Source organism: Cibotium barometz, chromosome 61 (assembly GCF_041138505.1).
Source record: "Cibotium barometz isolate CiBa-2024 chromosome 61, ASM4113850v1, whole genome shotgun sequence".
NCBI lineage: Eukaryota > Viridiplantae > Streptophyta > Polypodiopsida > Cyatheales > Cibotiaceae > Cibotium > Cibotium barometz.
Window position 1 is genome coordinate 9,720,244 of NC_141106.1, and position 9,848 is coordinate 9,730,091.

General features: G+C 44.5%; 1 pseudogene; it reads right to left on the reverse strand.

Annotated features, from left to right (window-relative positions):
* Positions 1 to 777: 777 nt before the first annotated feature.
* On the reverse strand, positions 778 to 5,340 carry LOC147604531 (two-component response regulator ARR14-like; annotated as a pseudogene).
* Positions 5,341 to 9,848: the final 4,508 nt, after the last annotated feature.

Below are 9,848 nucleotides of genomic sequence, written 5' to 3' on the forward strand. Positions count from 1 at the left end.
GCACGAATACTGGCTCTTCCATGGCGTGACAGTCCCATGGGTCGAACACAGTCCAGGTCATACACGGGTGGCGCTAGTCTAGCTCCCGTCCATACGACACCATCTTGCTAACACACGGGTGGCACCAGTCTGGCTCCCGTCCATGTCAGCAAAATACTGGCCTCTTCACATGAGACACTGGCCTGAAGTGAACGAGACGCAAAAACTGGAGATGGACCAAATGGTCGGCCAATTGGTGACACTAAGTCGTGGATGCCATCTATAGCGCCTTGAGCTTCATTTCCATATCTACATTCGTCTCCTTTTGCAATCCCTGCACCCTTGTATTCTCTACACATCATCCACAAAACAATTGCTTGCAGGCCTGACTCGGATGTAAAAAAAAAGTTAAAAATGCTTTAAACACCCTTATTGAATGTGGGTTGTCATATTGATAAAAGTAGATTTACTTTCCTACGTGGCAGGAGACAGCACGCACCACTCACCCTCAACATCTGTTGGCACAAAAGAAAAGCTTAATGCCTGAAATCTTTCCTAAAAGATAGAATCCAATAATGGCACATTGCAACTGAATCCTTATTCCTCTCATTAGAATATCAACAATGTTCACATATGGAAAAGAGACCATGATGCATATACTAACCACATGCCTGTAAACTGAGCCTGTACAAGTGTTCTAAGGGCTTCAAAATTTTGCAGCTTTTGGGACTGATCTTCAGTACCTTTCCAGCATTCGAGTCCCTGATACCACCAATTGAAAACTTCATAAAAGAAACTTCAGTCATCAAAGGGGGACGCTTTGTCCAAAAGATAGTCAGAGACGTTGAGCTGTTCTGGGTTCTGCACCAAGTTTTCAGGAGCTGAAATGCTCAGGCTTTCAAGGGCATTGATGTTGCATCCCGAAAAGTCTCCCTTTTTCATCTCTGTTAGAGCACAAGAAGACAATTCATCAGACAAGTTTGAAGAGCTCACATAGTCAGGTATCTCAATATTTTCTGCAGCTCGCTCGCCTCCATGACAAGTGCCCACCGTCTTCACCAGGCTATAGTAGAGCTGATTTCCTGGAGTGCTCATGTTGGCTGCTGCATCAGGTCTGACTTCTTGGACACCGCTCGGATGGATTTCCCATTGTCTTATAAAACCCTCCATTGGTGGCCTATGAGACCTCCGGTCATCTCCTTTTCCAACTTCACAACTTTGAAACCACTGGCAGCAAGGTCACCCAGAGCATTAGGCAATGACTGCGAAGAAGGTGAATCATTCTTCTGAGAGCTCAGAACCAGGGATGGCTTTCTATGTGGGCCACCAAGTCCGAATCCACCAAAGACTTGGGCTCTATTGACACTCGTTTGCTTCTGTTGTTGAGCAGCCTCCAGTTGAGCAAGTGACTTCATGGAACCCGCATCAATACTTCTCTCTCCAGTATTTGACCCTGCTAACCCAGCACCAAAATTCAACCATTTTACAACAGGAATTGGTCCAGAACTTTTCCCTCCAGGCAGTACGTGCATGGTGCCACCCATCTTGTGAAGCCTGGAATGAGGCAATTGGGCAGGGTTCGGGTGCAACCCCACTCAGCCTCTTCAGATACAATCGGTATTTCTGCACACATGCATACAACATAACCCCACTCAGCCTCTTCAGATACACACGCATACAACATAGTAAAGCTCATTCTCTGTTATGTCCATGTACCAATGCATGATGGAAAGCGGCTAGTCTCAACAGACACAAACCTGTAAGTGACTCGCGACATTCTCCCGTGTCAGACCTTGAACATTCATTATCTCACAGATCTTCGATGGTGCAGCTTCTGTGATCGCAGTACCATCTTAAGAAAAGAATAAAAAAATGCATACACACACACACACACACACCAACCATTTGAAGTTCACATTACAACTCAGCACTGCCTAGCTGAGTATCACAGTGACAGTATATGTCCCATGATGCACTCCCATTCCCATGTGACCATGCCCTCCTTATGCAGCTCATGCACCTGCGCGCATGCACACACACGCACACACATACTTTGAGGTTCCCATTCAACTCAGTACCACACCACCACCCTAGTATGGGAAATGGAGAAATGGAGGACAACACCTCCCATGACACACTTCCATTCCCATGTGACCATAGCCTCAATGCAGTTCATGCACCTGCGAGCATGGACGCATGCACAAACATGTGTGTGTACATGCACACCCCCCCACACACACCCCCACCACCCATTTGAAATTCACCCTAGCCCATAGTCACATGGTGACAGGAGATGGAGGACAGCACCTCCCACGGCGCACTCCCATTCCCGCGGGTGCATGCACACACCCAAAATTGAAGTTCACATTACAGACAACCACCCGAGCCTATAGTCCCATGGTGATAGGATAGAGGGCGGCATCTCCCATGGCACGCTCTCATTCCCATGTATGTAGTTCTCACAAAAATGCGTGCGCACACCCCCCCCCCCCCCCCCCCCAACACCCACCCACCCACACTGTTAGAAGTTCACAGTACAACCAAGTACTACAGAACCATAACCTATAGTTACATGATAATGGGAGATGGAGGCCACAATGCACTCCCGTTCCCATGTGACCATTTCTTTAATGTAATTCACGTGCATGCGCGCACCCACCATTTGAAGTTCTCATTACAACCAAGTGTTATACAACCACCCTAACATGTTGATGGGAAATGAAGGATGGCATCTAGCACACACACTCGCATTCCCAAGTGACCATGCCCTTAATTTAGTTCATTAATAAATATAGAGAAGACTCACGTACGTGCCTGGTTCAATAAATACCTTTCAACTAACAGAAAAGCCAGAACCAAAATCAATAAAAGTAAGCTCTTACTCTCCACCCCGAGCTGATTCACTGCATTTACAAAATGCTGATGCAAATGAACAGACCAAGTCAAACGTGCTTTCTTAAAACTGCTGATATCATCTACCAAGCCCTCCACCGAATTGTTGGCTTCTTTGCGCTTCTTAGAAGACTGCCCTGGCAACTCGCCTTCTCTCATGCTTTCATTCCAGTCACTCTGGAATCCCACTGTAGGTGAGCATGTCCCCTTTCGATGAATCACATGCTACCAAATGTTCCTCAGCTCTTCCATTCTCACTGGCTTGATGAGGTAGTCACAAGCACCGTGAATTATACCTTTCATAACGACATTAGTGTCGTCATTTGCAGACATCACTGCAAGTTTTTGGAGGTAAGGCTGGCTTTAATCCATGAGTGAAACATTTAAAATGCAATGTCTACAGACATCACTGTGACTCTTCATTCTGATACCATCATACCCTATATTTTAAAATGAATAAACTGAAAAAGCATAGGCATGTGAACCATGTGCACACACTACACCAACCAAAAGCATAAGCATACATGCACACTAAACCAACCAAAAGCATAAGCATGCATACATACATACAAATTTGCATATCTATATATGTCGTGTGCATTTTATTAACTACACACTAAACCAACCAAAAGCATAAACATACATACATGCAAATTTGTGTGTAGATGCATATCTTGGGTGGGTGGCTGGGTGGGCGGGCGGGCAGGGGTCTGCGAGCATGGGTGGGTGGGTCGGTGGGTGGGCACATGTATGTGCGAGGGGGGGTGGGGGTGGATAGATATATTTCTATAAATGTGCGTGCATATTTTTGTGTGTGCATATATTTGTCTTGATACACACATGCACGTGTGTATTGCATCAACTCGCAGCGCACACAGGAACCCGCATATGCCCGAGGCCAATCACCCTTATGCACACGAGCGCGTGCACACACATATACACGCCTTCCTTTAAAAGGTGGAAAGATGAACAAATACTACCCTTGCATGGGGATGCTATGCACAAAGAAATGCATGACCCAACATAAAGCAAACCTACTGTTTGAGACATTGCTGTCAAGTGAACTATTACTATAGTAACATGTGCTTTCTCACAAATGACGTGCAAAGGGGAGCCATAGCCCAAGATCTACTGAACACATATGTGAAGTGCAAGATTCTGAACATGAACAAAGCGGATCAGAACGTGATGTAATTCACATTTGCAATATCAAACAAGGGGCGGAACCATTTTTTTTTGTGTTGGGGGAGTGGGAGATCTTACTGATTACAGGCAAGCCCGGTGATCTCCAACAGTTTGAATCCATCCACATCGGGCATGAAGACATCACTTAGGACAAGATCAAAGTCCTCCTGGTTATCCCTCAGCGAGTCTAAAGCATGGTTCACGCAGTCACACGTTGTTACTGAGCAGCATAATCAAAAATGCCATGACAACAGAAGTTCAATGATTAGCATATAAAACTTGGTCATAAGGAGCTAGACAAACAACAATTATCTATTTAATACAGGTTAATTACCACGTTGTTATCACACGGCATGGTCAATACAAGCTCCAAATGTTTCTATGCAGCTTAATGTACAGTGTTAGCATGTACACATGATCGACACATGCTACTGCATGTCACATACCCTGCATAGTTGCTGCTATCTATGCTCTTCCATCAGGGCCACTTCACTCTGGGCCTTCACTGTACGGGCACTTGACATGCGCATGGTTATACATGCAACTCAATTACATTTTTTTGAGCCATGTTAACATGGCTGACAAAGGCCATGTTAACATGTTTAAATGTATCTTGTCATGGAGCTTAGAAAGATTTAAACATAATCTGCCATGCCCAAGGATATGGCCAATATATATAGGAGCTTGAACATGCCAAAGGACATATTCAGGGTCGGTTGATTCGTCTTTAGTGGCCCACGTAGGAGGCCCACCTCCAGCACATGCTTCTAAAAAAGTATTAGCTAGAGGCGGGTCCCCACCTCTGGTCCACACAGCTATGAATTAGATTATCATGGTATTTAAATATGGTATTACTTATATGTAGTATTACTATCAAGTCAGCTGCAAGTGATGCCTATTGTTAGTAGTATCAATTATACATTGGATTGCTGTGTTAATGCTGAATAAGGCTTAATAGCAAGTGATTAAACAATCAATGAGGCTTGACATTTAAGATGAGTGACAGATTATAAACACGTGGACTTAAACTATAATTATTACCCTATAATTAACTCATATGATAACTATGTTATCAATGCCAAACGGGGCTTTAAACGATCATGATCAGCACGTAATTTACACGTAGGAAACGAGTAGCTTCTGGCAAACACACAGGGATAATACGAAATTAAACTGCATACCTTTGTAGTTGCATTTCTTAAGCATCCTGTCCAGTATCATCAAGCATACGCGATCATCATCCACCAAAAGCACGTGCAGACCTGCTGGAGAGAAAGTATCCATAGAGTACTTTGAAGAGGTACATAAAAAGGATTTATTTAGCATGAAAACCCGCTCTTCATAAGCAGAACCGCGGCTGAAGCCCTAGCCGGGAGACCGTAAAATAGCTGCCCTCTCATCGCCATACCTGCAAAAACCCTGGACAGCCAGGCCGATTATCTCCAATGAGAGCTAACCCTAACTCTGAAGCGCTTATCACGACTCTGAACAGACAACCAGAAAATCCAGAATGAATCAACCCTGAACAACACTGGCGTGCATAAACTGAGTCAGAAAGGCATCTGCATTAATCAGCAAACCTGCATAAGGAATCAGCGAACCCTACACAGGAGTCAGGACCAGGCCGTAATTAAGAGGGGTCTGATATTTCTGAGCTGAGGAACAGAAACCCGTAATGCAGAGAGAGGGACGTGCGAAGTTGCCGAACTGCACGTGCACGGGAATTTCGAATCTTGAAATGGATAAAATCTAAAAATCGTAGCCGCTAGCGTGAGCTGGCGAAGTACACGTGGCACCCAGCTGCGATGGTGCTGCCGCTGTTCTAGGTACATACGTCGCGCTACACGTGGCACTGCGGGGCAACGGTCCTGCCGCTGTTGTAGTTGCGGCCGCCCTTTCCACCTCTGAATCCGACTGAGGCTCTGATTTCCAAATTTAGTAGTACCCCTAGAAGCTAGGGCCCGTGAGGGCCGGAAGTTCCCTCTTTGGTCCCAGGAATCTATATATGTAAAAATATATATATATGTAATATATATATATATATTACTTTTTTGAAAAGCGCTGAATTGTATTAGAATATAAAGAGTAACGTTTACAAAATAACTTGCTTTTTAATCAAGAAACATATCTTCAATATCCCCTAAGCCAATTCATTTTTGAGAGAGGTCACATTTTGAATGTACATTCAACTCAGAATCCCGCCTCATGATCTCCACTTCCTCGCTAGCCACCTGACCATCCTTTTCTAGCCTTCTTTTCTAAATTCAACTGATCTTCTCATGGAACTCATCCTTGGCCTTCCCCATTTGCAACATTTCTTCGAGATCATTTTCGTGTACTGTGCTTCACACGACTGTAGCTGACTTTGTGCAAGAGTTTCATATACACATTCAGATCACGTCTTAGACCTGGAAGCATGTTGATATTTGCATGATTAAACAAGCAATTATTGAATGAGTAGAGAATTAGGATTAGGTTTCATGTGGGAGACATACACAGAGAAGAAGGGAGAGAGAGAGAGAGAGAGAGTTGTGGGGATAAGTCAACTCAAGCATTTAGTGTGTGACTCCCCTATCACACATGTATATTGCACTAGTACACATAGTGCACTTAGTACATTAAAAGTACTAAGTGTACTATGTACTATAACTTATGGGCTAGTACACACTATAAGGGTGGGCATAATGCCTTTACCCCAACAACCTCCCACTTAAAGGCAAAGTGCCCTTAAGTAAAGGAAAAGAAAAATCAGCATGTACATGATAATATACAAGGCCATATCAAGGCTGAAACTGGCCTCATCCAATGCCAAGTGTCTGCAATGAGCAAACCGCTCTGGAGGCAAACTCTTTGTCAACAGATCAGCCGGGTTGTCATCCGTATGAATCTTAACAAGCTGAATTTGCTTGTTCTCTATCACCTCTCTGATGAAGTGATACTTCACATCCACATGCTTCGTCTTTGCATGAAAGACAGGGTTCTTTGCCAACTGGATGGCACTCTGACTGTCACAATGCAACAATGGAATATCCCCTGTATAACCCAAATCAACCACTAACCGAAATAGCCATAATGCCTCCTTGCAAGCCTCTGTGGTTTGGCTGCAATATACTCGGCCTCTGTAGTAGATAAGGCAGTGCACTTCTACATCCTGGATATCCATGACACAGCACCTCCTGTGAATGTAAACACATAACCGGTAGTAGACTTCCGGTTATGTGGATGACCGGCATAATCCGAATCCGTGTAACCATGCACTAATGCATCCTGTTTATCAAAGCATATGCACATATCCTGTGTGCCCTTCAGGTATCTCATGACACCTTTCATTGCTTCCCAATGCTTCTTGCCAGGGTTGGCCATGTATCTAGAAACCACTCCCACTGCAAATGCAATGTCCGGCCTAGTAGCAACCATGGCATACATGAGACTCTGCCACAAGCTGAACCATATGGAATCTTGGCCATATCGGCCCTGCCACTATCCGACTGTGGGCTGTCCATAGCACTGAGTTTCACATATGGAGGCAAAGGAGTACTAGTCTTCCTCCCCCCATCCATATTGAACCTCTGCAAAACTTTGCCAATGTATTCCTTCTGAGACAAATACAACACATGCTGATTTCTGTCCCGAAGTATCCGCATACCCAAAATGTGATTTGCATCACCCAAATCCTTCATATCAAAGGTTTGATGCAGCCTCTTCTTCAAGGCATCCATCTCTTTACGAGATTTCCCGGCAATCAACATATCATCAACATACAAGATGAGGATCAATAGACTGCCATCCAAAGCTTTCTTGGTGTATAAGCAGTGATCTATGTCACTTCTCCTGAAATCTTGGGATTTCATGAATGTATCAAATTTATGATACCATTCCCTTGGTGCCTGTTTGAGCCCATAAAGACTCTTTTTCAGCTTGCATACAAGCTTCTCCTTTCCATTCACTACATAACCCTCTGGCTATTGCATATATATCTCTTCATGGAGATCACCGTGAAGAAAAGCAGTCTTCACATCCATCTGAATCAAGTCCAGATCATCATGAGCAACCAAAGCTAATATAGCTCTAAGTGTGGTCATTTTGACCACTGGAGAGAAGATCTCATCAAAGTCCACACCATATTCCTGCTTGAAGCCCTTAGCCACTAACCTGGCTTTGTATCTTGGCTTTGCATCTGGTGCAACTTTGAGCCTGTAAACCCACTTGCAAGGCAAAACCTTCTTGCCTGTAGGCAAATGCACCAACTTCCATGTTCCATTTTTGTGCAGAGAATCCATCTCTGACTTCATGGCACGCTCCCAAAGAGCCTTGTCTGCCCTCTGTAAAGCCTCCTTATAACATGAGGGCTCCCCACAGTTAGTAAGCATCAAGTAGTCAACCCCTGGAACAAACCTGTCAGGGGCTCTGGAGGGTCTTGTGGACCTCCGTACCCAATGACCATCATTTGCAGGTTGCTGTCCAGCCTGCATATCACCTATTGGTGGCTCCTGTTCCATGCCATAAGGCTGAAAAATCATGCCCGTCTCCTCTATCTGTGGGATATCCATAGGGATATTTTCTGCCATCTCTGGCTATCCATTTGGACCATTTTCAGCACCATTTAAGGGCTGGTTTTGCCATGCTGTAATGGCTGATTTACAGCCTTTGGTTGTTGTCCATGATGTCCATCATCATCAAAGATGACTCTGCCAGGCTCCTGTTGCCTTGCAAGCTCCTTATACATGCATGTTTCATCAAAAATGACATCATTGCTGCGTATAATCTTTCTATTCACGGGATCCCAAAGTCTATACCCCATTTCACCTCTGTCACCATATCCTAGGAATATGCATTTGTGAGACTTAGGATCAAGTTTGGTGCGCATTTCCCTGCGTATGTGCACGTACGCAACGCAACCAAACACTCTCAAGTGCTTGTAGGACGGAGGCTTACCTGTCCATACTTCCTCTGGCACTTTCCCACCAAGCCTCGTGTTAGGTGACCTGTTTATAAGATGAACGGCTGTCATAACAGCTTCAGCCCAAAAACCATGAGGTAATGCAGCATGTGACAACATAGAACGGACCTTCTCCTGAATGGTCCTGTTCATCCTCTCTGCTGTCCCGTTTTGTGGAGAATCATAAGGAGTAGAGAGCTCCCTCTTGAGTCTTTAGCATCACAAAAGTCCTGAAACTGTTTGGACATATACTCTCCACCATTGTCGGAACGCAAAGCCTTCAATGTTTTGCCAGTTTGATTCTCAACAAGAGCAACAAACTTCTCAAACACTGAGAATGTATCACTCTTCAAACGAAGAGGATAAACCCACACCTTGCGTGTGGCATCATCAATAAAAGATACAAAGTATTTTGCCCCTCCGAAAGAAAGCTGAGGCATCTCACATACATCTGTATGCGCAAGCTCTAACTGAGCATCTTTCTGTCCAAGAGCTTTCTTGTGGGGGCACTGGAGTTGCCTGCCATATATACAATGCTCACAAAACTCAAAACTTGAAAACTTTAGAGAAGGCAAGTAACCCAAACGAGACAATTGCTCCATTCCTTTGACACTCATGTGTCCCAACCGGCTATGCCACATAGAGATTTTCGACAGCTCAGTTGCATTTACATTAGCATGGTGACAAACACCTGCATGCATGAAGTAAAGAGTGTCCACCTTAGAGCCTCTGGCAACAACCAGTGAGCCTTTACTAATCTTCCACTTTCCATGACCAAATGTGGTAACATAATCAGCATCATCAAGCTGTCCAGTAGAAAGCAGGTTCTTCTTGATCTCAGGCACATGCCTGA